The 12,485-nt window shown below is 38.3% G+C and overlaps 1 long non-coding RNA gene across 1 annotated transcript in view; it reads left to right on the top strand.

The window, feature by feature from the left end:
* LOC112641730 (uncharacterized) overlaps positions 1–12,028 on the top strand; it is a 126,623-nt gene extending 114,595 nt beyond the window's left edge. The window contains exon 9 of the long non-coding RNA XR_004804310.2: positions 11,420–12,028. This is a non-coding gene — a long non-coding RNA (uncharacterized LOC112641730). The remainder of the gene's footprint in view (positions 1–11,419) is intronic.
* The last annotated feature ends 457 nt before the right edge of the window (positions 12,029–12,485 follow it).

The following is a 12,485-nucleotide window of genomic DNA, read 5'->3' on the forward strand; positions in this document are numbered from 1 at the left end:
AGCTTCAGGTTAATGTCCAGGATTATATGAGAAATATAGAAAGCTAAAGCACACTGACTGACATCTGGGGATACTTTAGTATCCTTTCTACCTTACCAATCACTGCTACTGTTTCTGGATTTCAATACAATGCATTATCAATACCCTTACGTATGACTTGCTTTTTTAGCATATCTTGTATTGCAGTAAGGGGCTAATCCCTTACAATTCTAACCAGATTGCATATTCTTGGGGTATCTAGAATTTGATCTCATACATTTGTTTCTTTACAGACTCAAGCATGATGCCTTATTGATATACATGTTCAATATAGTTTCTCTTGATTTGACAGTCAATAGAAAGACAGATTCAGGCTTATTGAATAATAGCCTTCTAGGTAGTAATATTACAGATGAAGGATTAACTGAAGAATTCTACTTCACATTATATTAACTATAATATCATGTGAACTTGATACTAGTTTCAAAAACTGAGGAGGCATTTTTCTCCACACCATACCTAATAGATCATGAAGTAGAAAGGGGCTGGCAAATTATGACCCATGGGTAGGCTACCATCTGTTTTTATAAATAAAGTTTTGTTGGAACACAACAACATCCATTTGCTTACATATTGTCTACGGCTTCTTTTGCACTGCAAGGACAGGATTGAGTAGTTCAGACAGATATCACATGGCCCACAAATACTGGTTTGTACCACATGACTGAAATACTTTCTGGATCTTTTCTGAAACTTTACTGACCCCTGATAGGCTAAACTAGACTAGATAAACTAGACTGTACTATACTAGAATTTCTCACTGCCAATGGGGAAACGATTGTAATGAAACAAATGAAGAAGTAATACTTACAGCTTTTTTTTTTCTTGTGGATAATTCAAATGAGTTAAGATTAATGTTTATCAAGGGGTGCCTGACTTGCTCAGTAAGTAGAGCATGTGACTTGTGATCTCAGGGTTGTGAGTTCAAGCTCCACGTTGAGTGTAGATTACTTAAAGATAAAATTAAAGAAAGAAAGATAAATGTTTGTCAATTTGTCCTTTGAAGGTGACTATAAAATAAAATCTATATATTCAAGAACATATTGAAGTTTGTTAGATATTCCAGTATTCTTTATAGCCAGACAAGCTATATGATAAAAAGGTTAAGCATATCATGATTTCATACGATTCACAAATCACCTTAGGTATGTATCTATGTGTCTTTCTACTACCTATTCCACAATTACATACACCACCATATCTATATGCATGAGTGAAATCAGATAGAACTGAAGGTTTGAATTGCTTTCTATTGCCTGGAATCCATAACACAGTCTTGGATTCCAGGAACCATGTCCCAATTCTCGCTATTCATAGGACGAGATGGAAGGAGTTTGTTAAATTGGGCCAATAAAACAGATTCTGTACACAAGCACAGCCTTTGTTTACTCTGCAAGCTCACTGATTGTCATTTTTGTTGTTGCTACAACCCTGGGAATTGTATTTCTCCCTGGAGAAATGTTGGAAGGGTGGGGGCTTCCAGAGTTAAGAAAAAAAAAAAAAAAAAACCAGAGGAAGTGAGAAATGAGAGAAACGTCAATCCCTTGGGCATTCTATTTACTTTGCCTTAAAAAAAAAATTTACACTGGTCTTTACTGAAATTCATCAGCACTTTTTGAAATCATAAAATGTGTTACCCTGTTAGGGACCCAAAGAATTTTATAGTACATACAACTTCCCTGTGGGTCTTAAATTTAGTCTCATCAGTATTCATCATTCCTCTGAAGAACAAACAAAATCACAGTCCCACTGGGAAGACAGAAAATCTCAAGCATTGAATTGAATTCCTTTTGTTCTTTTACTCTTTCCTTCCCTTGAATCCATAACCCAGCTCTGTCAAAGTGAATTGACTAGCAAGTGACATGAAATAAAGCATCAGCCATTTGAATTTTCCCTACGAAAAGGAAAGTAGTGGAATTGGGAACAATATTGAACTCTTTTCCAGAAAGCCTTAAAAAATATTTTTTTAAAGACACACCATCAAGATGGATGAGAAAGAAAGGGCAAAAATGAACACGAGAGGGGGAATCCTTCAGTGACTCAGCGGCTTAGCGCCTGCCATTGGCCCAGGGAGTGATCCTGGAGTCCTGGGCTTGAGTCACACATGGGGCTCCCAGTATGGAGCCGGTTTCTCCCTCTGCCTGTGTCTCTGCCTCTCTCTCTTTCTTTCTCTCTGTGTCTCTCATGAATAAATAAATAAAATCTTTTAAAAAAATGAACAAGAGAAACAAGCAACTATTTCAAGGATTTGAAATAATTATAGATTTACCTATTAGAAATTAATTTTGGCAACGCTGTCCTCCTATCAAGTACATTTCCTTTGAGGGTTACAGAAGACAGAGGAAGAGAGTAAGCGACCTGACTGACCATGTACAAAGGGGGAAGAGTTTGGCAACACATTAGTTTGCCCTACTAACAAGTTAATTGAAAGATGAAAGGAAAGACTCCAGGACAAGGAATTCCCTTTTCCTGATTGTGTCTGAACAGGAGTCATTTCCCCATATCATTCACCTACAGTTGGATACTGTAAAAGAGCTTGCATCATCCTCTGGGCCTCCCCCACCCCTCACAAACACCACCAGGTGGATGAGGGACTGAGTTGGATAGACCTGGAATAGGCTAACTCATCTTAGCCCATCTTTCCTTCAGAATTCTTGGGTTACTATTTGATTTTCTAAGACATCTCAGGGAAATTACCTGCCTTGGTTGGCTACTTTATAATTTTTATGAACTAGATTTTGTAAAAAGATTTATTTTTAATTTTTACAGCCTTTTACTGCAGATGCTATGGCTTATTCTCTTATCTGATGTAGAACCAGAAGCCCTGTGAGGAATGTTGGGATCCTTATGTTCCTCACAGCATTAACTAAATATTCCAGCATGGTCCAAACACACCATTAGAATGCTAGGGTTGCAAAGAAAGTTGGACTTCATATAATTCAACTTACCAACCCAGTTTCTATCATAGCTGTGCACATTCACACATTATAGGAAGTCAAGTTACCTTCTATCAGCTGTAAGTACTGCAAGTATTGCCTGGTATGATGGAAAGCACAGTGGATAGGGACTCAGATGATCTGGGATCACATCCTAACTCTGACACTCAAAGTTATAGGATGGTGAACTTACCTTGAATTTTCTGAGCCTGAATTTCCTAATCTATAAGGTGGTGATGACAGTCTCTTTTCTATCTGCTGCATACGGTTATCACATGGATAGTGTGAAGAAATGAATGATGTAAAGGCAGTTCGTAGACTCCAGGGAGGGTGCCATATGAAAGCAAGGGGCTTATTCCATTCCATCTCACAGAGTGGCATAGCATATTGAACAAGGAATTGGGGAAAGTGAGTCATAACTTTTCTACAGGATGCCAGCCATGAGCACAGTCTGCTTTCTTTTTCAGACAGAAACTAAGTATATTACGCTCTTTACTTGGGAGTGGATGTGGGAGCAAGAGGGTCAGAAGCATTAGAAAATTAAGTTCCTTAAGGCGTTGTCTGATAATTCCAACCTTGATGTACCAAAAAATTCTGTTTTATTTGGTACCCCTCAGGAAAACAATTAGATCCTTCTCAATCTTATCTCAGAAATATTTATCTTATCTTGTACCTGACTTATTTTAAATCTGTTTAAGTGTAGGATTTATATTTTGTAACAGCTTCCACAGTGTGTAAAACAACAGTATGTCACACTGAAGTATGAATATAGTCAATGACCCAGTCATATAAATTTAAGCCAAACTCAGGGATTATACCACTTGTTTCACAAAACTTTTCTTTAGAAAAATGTCCTAGAAATTGTACTTTTATTTACATATAACCAATACAAATATAAAATTATGAAAACTGCAGCTAAAATTGGAATAAGACATTGAAGAGCTGGCATGAATAGAGACATACAATATATATTCACTGAGACACATTACTCAATTAACTAAATGTTGCTTTTTTTTTTTAATCAGAAAAAAATAGGCCTCTGAGTCCTCTATTCTAAAATGAATGCTGCATAAGAGAACAACTTTCTGACTTATTCACAACTCTGATGTGTGCTACCAACATCTAAATGAACTTGTAACCTTCTAGGGCTCTGACTGGTCTGGCTTATAAGAAAGTTAATACCAAATGTTGGGCTTTGAGTCAACTCTCAAGTTGTCCCCATCATAGCAACAGGAAGACCAGCTTCCCAGGAAAAAGTGAGGAAAAAACGGGAAGAATTTTGTATATATTATAAAACCATCCATAGACTTGAAATCAGCTAAGCGAATTTATGGTTTTATTTGTCCTGAAAAACTTTGAAAGTTTTAGTTAATACAGAACACCAGACATAGAAAACCACCAACACTTTGGGACAACTAAACCAACAGTGATGCTCCTTCCAACTGTGGTATCTTTTGAGAGAGGCACCATGGCCACATCCACATAGCCTGGGCCTCCAGAACATCTTGAGTCTGTCACCAGTAATCTATCTTCACTCTACTGCTTGTTTTAAGACACAATTTACAAACCCATTAATCTGGTGAGAAGAATGCCTGGCTCAGAAACGTGAGTACAGAGTATTCCTTTAGTGAGTTTCAGGTTGGGTGCTCATAAAATTAAAGCTACATAGTCTTTTCCTCATCTCCAGTCAGGTGGCAGAGCAACAGTACACTGAGTGGAATGGTTTGTCTCGACTGAGATGGATCTTGAGTTTGAACCCTGATAAGCCATCTGTAACATTATGCCTTTGGATTAAAAAATGAGTCTGCATATTTTTAAGCATGTAGAAAATCACAGAGGAACTCAGAAGGACATAAGTAATGTTTAGCAGAGAATTCTGTTTGCCTTTGCATCTCTTAATTGTATGAAGATGGCTTCAAGATCTATAAGATGTTACAGTCAAATGACAGACCATGAGGGCTTATCTCCAGCTAAATCAAGCACATGCCATAAAGCATAGGAGTTAAATCAAGGAATAGGCATAGTTTTTATTCCTGGAAAGGGCATGCGCCCCCCACCCCCAGAAAGAATGCCATGTGATGTGGTTTTAATTTATGCTGTGTCAGGAGTCAACAAGTGTAATAATAAGCTTACTACCATATACTGAACTCCCACACATTGTCTTTTATGGGGACTTTGCATTCATTACTCTGAGAAGTAGAGACTTTTATTCCCATTTTAAAGATGAGTAAACAGTAGGTTAGAGAGGTTAAACAACATCTGCAAGTTTATCCAGCTTGTGGAGGTTTAAGTTAGGTGTCAAATAAAGAATAAAAGGATCCAGTTTTCAACTACAATTTACCAGGAACCAACCTCCCTGAACACTAAATTCCCTACATTTTACTTTATATTCAAATCATTTATTATGATTTTTCACATTTACTATCTTCAGCTTTTCACATTTACCATCTTGTTCACTCAGGAAGAAGTGAAGAAGCTTTTCACATTTACTATCTTCTTCACTCAGGAGTTCTGAGTGCAACTCTGTCTTTTGCTGTGCTAGACTGAAAATATTGAGAAGAGAAACCGCCCCCCCCCCCCAATTTAGTTTGGCGGGAAGGCAAACATATAAACTATTGGTAATACGTAGGAGAACACTCTTTAGCCTTTGAAATCATAAACCAAATTTTCCCATATACCAAGAAAATAAGGTAAACTGAATAACTATTTGGGGCATATGGAGAACATTTCTGTTTACTCTGTCTAGAGTTCAGGATACAACTTGACCATCAAGCACCTAGAGCTTAAAAGAGCATGGACTTAGGTCAGAAAAATGATGAACTAGAGAGGGAATTTCTGTATATATCCTGGCAGATGATGTAACAGACAGATCTTTAAATCCAGCAGCTCCCAGTGTCAGTGACCTAATGCCGCAAAAAACTCTCCCATATGATAACTTCATCAGATATCATCAGAGAAGATTGTCTTAGGTGAATCAAGATGGAGCTCTTAGGTTCATCAAAAAATGCTCCACTCATCAAAGGCAGAAGTCATGGAGGAAATAAATTATAATCTATGTCCAGTATTCTTTAGGAACATTTGGTGGTAGCAGTTAATTTTCATTACCTTTATGGTTCTGGCAGACGTAGGGGAAAAAAATCTTTTGAGGAGGAGGGTAGATGTTGGCATTACCAAGGTACCTGGGTTAACTTTTAAGTCTGTAAGGGTAGAAGTATGCTGTTTTTGTTCATCATTCCATCCACAAAATGTGGCACAATACCAGACACACACAAGCCATGTAATATACACTGGTTACGTGAAAAGGAATTTAATCTAATGTGATGATGCTTTTAAAATTTGTCCTTATCAAAACAACCCATTAATATATTGTTTTATTTTTAATGGCAAGAATCCTTGTAGGCAGATGAGAAACTGATAATGCCTATAGTTGGAAAAAAATAAAAGTCAGGTGTCGTTAATAGACCAATTGGTTCTGAAACCAGCTCCTCATGAAACTCTTCCATTCTACAAAATAGCATAAATATTTAGTTCACAGTCCCATGTGAAATAAACCCCTTAAAATTTTCTTTAGAAAATTTCTTTAGACAATGGAACCCAGGCTTGTTTGGAGTATTTATTAAAAGTGAGGTTTCACCTTGGTTTATGTCAAAATCATGGTACCAGAAGACAGCTGTTAACATTGTCCTTCATAGAATAATGCCACTTGGGTTATTGTTTATTTTGATTGGAATGGATTTGTTATTAGAAACAATATTTTCTCTCATACCAATTACAGGCAACCACTTCCTTTTTGAGAGACAAAATAAGTTGCTGCCAGGAAGACCCTGAGTTCCTCTTTTCCTGCCTTTTTGTCTCTTGGTCATGATAAAAATCCCATTTAGCTGTGTGCTTTCGCTATTGTATGTCTACTTGCACTGTTCCCTAGTTGTTAGCGTTGACATTTCCATTCTCTGGTTTGGGTTGCTATTGCCCCCTGCAACCTTTTCCCCACAGCTTCTGATAACTGGCTTCCTTCTCTCAAATGGAGCTCCCATGTCAACTGTAACAATCAGCAAAAGACACCCAAAAGCTTGCTGTTGCTCACCAAAACCTGATAGTTTGCTTGTGCTACCTGCCAACATTCCTAAAAATACACAACACACCCCGCGCCATAAACCCACAGCAGCATTCTCACTAATGGGTGAGATCCTGGAACCTTGAATTATCTTGAAAGCAAATGGTGATTAAACACTTCTCCCAACCCTGGGATGCTGGGGCGGGGAAGGAAAAAAAGCTAGGGATTGGAATCCATTATGTGGCCGAGGCTTCTGTCTGGTCGATTTAAGCAGATTGAAGCCCAGGCAGTGGCACATAACCGCCTCAGGTGAGGGAGCGCAGTGTTCCTGTGGGGTTATCAACCCGGCCAGGCCTTGAAGGCAGAGCAAAGCCCTTCCACTGGGAAGTTCTTCCTAAGTGCTTGCATGGCATCCATGGGATTATCCCACCCCACTCACACATCATCTGGCTTTAAACTTCAGGCCCTCTGGCAAAGAAGAGACGAAACGTTCTATTTGAGCCCTCCTCCCTCTTATCCTGTGGTCCTGCCTTTCCCCGTCCTGTCTCCTAGCAGCCGCTGGCTGAGTCCTGCCCTTCTCTGCCAAGCACCAGGCTGGATTAGCTGCAAGCCAATAGCTGGGGGTCAGGATTAAGAGGCCAGTGTGCACTTTAATACAAGCTGCCTATAATTAATGGCATTATTAATAGCTTGACTGAAAAATTCATTAAAAAATCCATTAAAAATAAATACCCTTTTACAAAAGGCATTGCCTTGGGTAAGAAAAACAGAAAAAAAGATAAAGGAAAATTGATTGGTGGCTTTCAGTTCACAGAAAGACAGACCATAGTTCAAACTGATTAAAATTGAACATTTTAGATTAAGTACCCTTGCCAAAATATTCTCTGTAGTTACCCAATATGAAAATATTACGATGGGCCACATATTTCTGTATTTATTTTTTTTTAATGTATCAAGAGTCGGGATATAAGATGTACAGGTAGCTGCTTGAATAACTTTCTTCAAGCGGACAATCTCGACCTTCAAGAATAGTAGGACGTCCCCTGAAATGCCGGTTAACTGTATCTGATTAACTCAGATACAATGGATCTGTTGAGAGGTGGATTATTCACCACAAACTCATGACATGTTTGGCAACCTGACTATCGTCTGTGTGAGCACCGATCCCTTTTCTTTTCTTTTCTTTTCCTTTCTTCTCTCTCTCTTTTCTTTTGCATTCATACCACAGCTCTCCTCCTCCGTATATCTGGCTCTGTAACTTGGAATCGATCTTATTGAGTTTTGCCTCAGCCCAAGTAAACAGTGTTGATGGTGATTGGAATGTCTGTGGTTCGGATGTTTGCTCAGAGAAAAGTGGAGATGGGAAGGAAAAGTGCTGTTGGGTGTGCAGCCTCCCCCTGCTTTCTCCTCCGTAAAGATTTGTTTGTGTTGATACTAAATCTGATCTTTTGGGTCAACTTTGCTCTGAGTCTAATCTGCTCATTGGTGTGAGATGATCATTGTCTTCCAGAGGTACAGGCGACCATGCCCTCTCAGAAAAAGACCCCATTCATGAGCGTATTTGCTTGAAGAGAGCTTTTATTCACTTCACCTGTTATGTTGTGCCTATAGAGCACAAAGCCAAGTGGAGATTAGGCAATTATCTGGTTAATAGGATCAACATAGACAAGAAGTTCATTCAATAGGCATTTCTGACTGCACACCACGCACAGCTCAGCAGCCTTCGATGCGAAAAGAGGCACAGGGTGAGGAGGAAACACGCTGCTGCTTTAGTTCGTAACATGATAAAGGAAATGAGACATAAACACAGCCAACAACTGACACACAATTTATAAGCAAGGGCAGAATTATGTGGGATCCTATGCATTAAAGTCGAGAATATAACAAGTTAAAAATTATAAGAAGTGGTTAAGCCTGACTAAATTTCTTGGAAAAGGCAAATCTAAGTCTATGTGTATTCAGACATCTCCAATTCACCACTTTTAAATCGAATCATTTCAGACAATATGTTTTTTTTTCACCTTTTAAAATGCGTTAAATCCCCTTTGTTGCTACTCCACTAAGTTCCCACAATTTTTACTGAAGATTATATTGAATTCCTGGAAATATTGAGAAACTTGTTGTTATCTGGGATTCATGAAGTTACCCACAGATGTTATGTTAAGATTCTGGCATCATTTAAATTCTCCCTCTTCCCTCTTTGATCACTACATGGTACTTGCAACAGTCTTCAAAGTTAGCAGTGCAGCGTAATAGATCTTCATAGAGCAGTGGGCTCCCCAGTAGAGAGATACCCACCAGAAATGTCCTTGCTTGATTGATTGCCACTTTTTTTTTTTTTTGCTAATAAAATATGGCCCTAATTAGGAATGTGCTAAACAATTTCCCAAGTGGGAAGTGTTGGACTACCCGACTACCCAGCATTCACATTCTCTTCCATCTTTTTCTATCACTTTGATTCATGATGAATCATCCCTAACGTGCAGCATTTACACTTTTGTGAGATTCTGAAACTTAACAGAAAATTCATTGGAGTGAGGCTGTGTTGCCTACTACTCCTGTACACATAGTCCTCAGCGGGTAGCTTTTCACACGAGCTTCTATGAAAATGTGCACCACTGGTTGAAATTTTTAATGAATAATTTAATTAATTCTGTTGACATCAAAGAGTTGTGTTAACATGCATTGAAGAAAGGCTGAAACTGGGCCATTACAAAGAGGGATAAGAAAGGAAGTGAGGGCCCCAGACAAGAGAGGTCCTGCAGGAATGAAGCAGGCTAGACGATGCAAGGCCCTTGAGAGGATAATATCACTGCCCTGAGCCTTCCCCTAGCACCTGGCAAGTCCTTCTTCAGGTAGATTTGGAGTGGCAGGAGATACTGGTTTTAGAAAGGAAAGTCCTGGTAGTTAGGAAAACAAGGTCCAGCAAAGACTAACATGGTTATTAATTCTATTTTTTTTTTTCCAATACTGTAACTCTGATGTCTGGATTTGCTAGGAAAGTTGCCAAATTTCAAGCATTTGGTGATCAATTTCTACCAAAGAAGAATCAAATAAGTACAGAGTATTGCCATCATTCAAAAGACCATTTTCTGAATTTAGTATATAAAATTAATGGATTTGGGGGTTGTTAATTTTAAAGCCTACTCAGTTTAATTAAAAAGTCACCACCAAAAATGTTTCATGCACAAAATACTAATTTTAATACTCTCTTGTGTGATGAAGTCCTCATGGAGGGACATAGGGAAATAATTCAAATATCTTCTTGGAAAGGTGTATTGGAATGCAAATAAGTGAGGGTGCAGTCTTGGGAATTTTTTTGAAAATTCCTTGTAACAAAAGTTTTTGGAAATACTTTGTTAAAAAACAATAATGCCCCACTACATGCAAAGAAGGTCTTTGCCATGATATCTGTTGTGTTCACAGTAGTAAGTATTGAGTCTGGTGTAAAGTGCCTGCTCCAAAGATATTTACTGAGTATATGAATAAACACTGCAGTGCAGTAGGACATCTTGGTTGACAAACATTATTCTATGAACTATCGGAGTTCCTAGCTAGTAAAAAGCATTCAATTTGTTGGTAAAATGGATGAATGATCACTTGTTACAGGCAAGATGGATGATCTTAGGTGGTTTATGAATCACCAAATCTGAGCTGTGTATTAAAAGAAGAGAATTTGAAGGATGACACCAGAAGTCTGACATGGAATGTGGAACTATTGGAGTATAAAATGGCTCTTTGGATTACACCATTCAATTAGAATGCTTCTGATTCTCAGAGAAGTTAATCATATATTTTTTTTTTCATATGTGTTATCTCCTTTAAGGTTAGAGCTGGTGTACAGCAGGGGACAGAGCATCCTCATGGAAAAGTGCCATAAAATTAACCATTTTTCTCAAGCAGAGACTGTATGGACAGGGTACAGTACTGCCTACCTGACATGATGTTAGGGATCTTGATTAAGCTCCTCTCCCCCTAACTCTATTTCCCTATGTTAATTCCCAAAATTCATAGTAACTGTTCCAGTCTTTTTTCATATTTTTAAAGATCACGCATGCCATTTGCATTCTTTACACACAGATGTCATCAGTCATTATTCTTTTGTGCGAACTAAAATCTAATATTTAAATGAAAAATTTTAGGATGAGAAGGAAAATAGATGAGGGGGAGAGAGAAAGCACATGGATATAGGGAACCTGAGAGGGGCATCATTGAAAGGAGGGAAAGTACGTGATGGAGAGGTAAAAAGATAGAATTCTGAATCCCAGCACTTTCCTTCCAGGAAGGAAAGTGCAAGATGCTTTGTTATACTGAAGACGCTAAATTAACTAAATTAACTCTCATAATCTAGATGTCCTTCAGCCTATGACTTTGGTTTTTCTTTTTTTAGGACTCCAAAGAAGTCCAAGCAAATATCTCCTCACTTCTTTACTTGCTTGTGCTGAAAATTTCAGAGGACCCTTCTTGACTGGGCCCTATATATATCAGTTTAAGGAGACTGGGCCAGGGAAAAGCAGGGAAAGGCTCTACCTGAAGCTAGACATGCTTTCCCCTCCTGGATGATTCACCTCCAGGATAGAATTCCTAAGAGACTGTTTACAATACATCGGTGAGCAGTTCTTTTTCTCATTGATTTTCACCATCTTGAGCCAGAGCTTCATGCCAGGCCTGTGTATCAGCAGCACAATCACATACACATAAGCAATACCTAGTGCCAAGGATGATTGAAATGATCAAACCAGTGTCGGGAATCCAAAAAGCTAATATAAAAGAGGTATAACTCTTGGCACCATCATAGGTCTTGGATTTAAAAGGAAATGTCATCCAAAAGAGAGAAAAAAAACAACAATAAAATGGTAGTACATGGCAACTGCCCAATGAACAAAACAAACACTAACTGAAGTAAGATGTGGCAAAAGGGAATGAGGTTTGCTGGTTTGGGTTCCAGAACTATTTTCCTAAGAGATACATGTATGTGAGTGCAATAAAAAATAAAAATAAAAATAAAATCTTTCTGAGCATTGAGAAAATGTTGCATATTCCAAGAAACAACACATTTTTCTCCCATCCAGGTCAAAATATATTTCAATTGACTCTCAAGAAGCTATCCATATGCCTTTATAAGTTCAGAATTTGGTTGTAGATAATTTTGCTTAAAGTCAGTGGGCAAAAACTAGAAGTAGGGTATGGAAATCTCTGTAGACAGAGATCTGTTGCAGCAGGATGTGACAGGTGATCACACACAGGCGGGTCAACCAAACTTGTGGACTTGAGGATTAGTCAGCCATGTCTTGATGTGGAGCTGGGGGTGAAGAAGGATGGAGGACATGTTTAGTTTACAAAGCCTGATTTTTCCAGGCATTGGGAAGGCACAAATATAAGACACCTTTGTGGATGAAAAGAATTTGGTTCCCACGTAAAGAAAGTGAGCTTTTAGTTTTTGGTGAATTTGAAAA

The sequence above is a fragment of the Canis lupus genome, chromosome 12 (genome assembly GCF_003254725.2).
Source record: "Canis lupus dingo isolate Sandy chromosome 12, ASM325472v2, whole genome shotgun sequence".
In the NCBI taxonomy this organism is placed as follows: domain Eukaryota; kingdom Metazoa; phylum Chordata; class Mammalia; order Carnivora; family Canidae; genus Canis; species Canis lupus.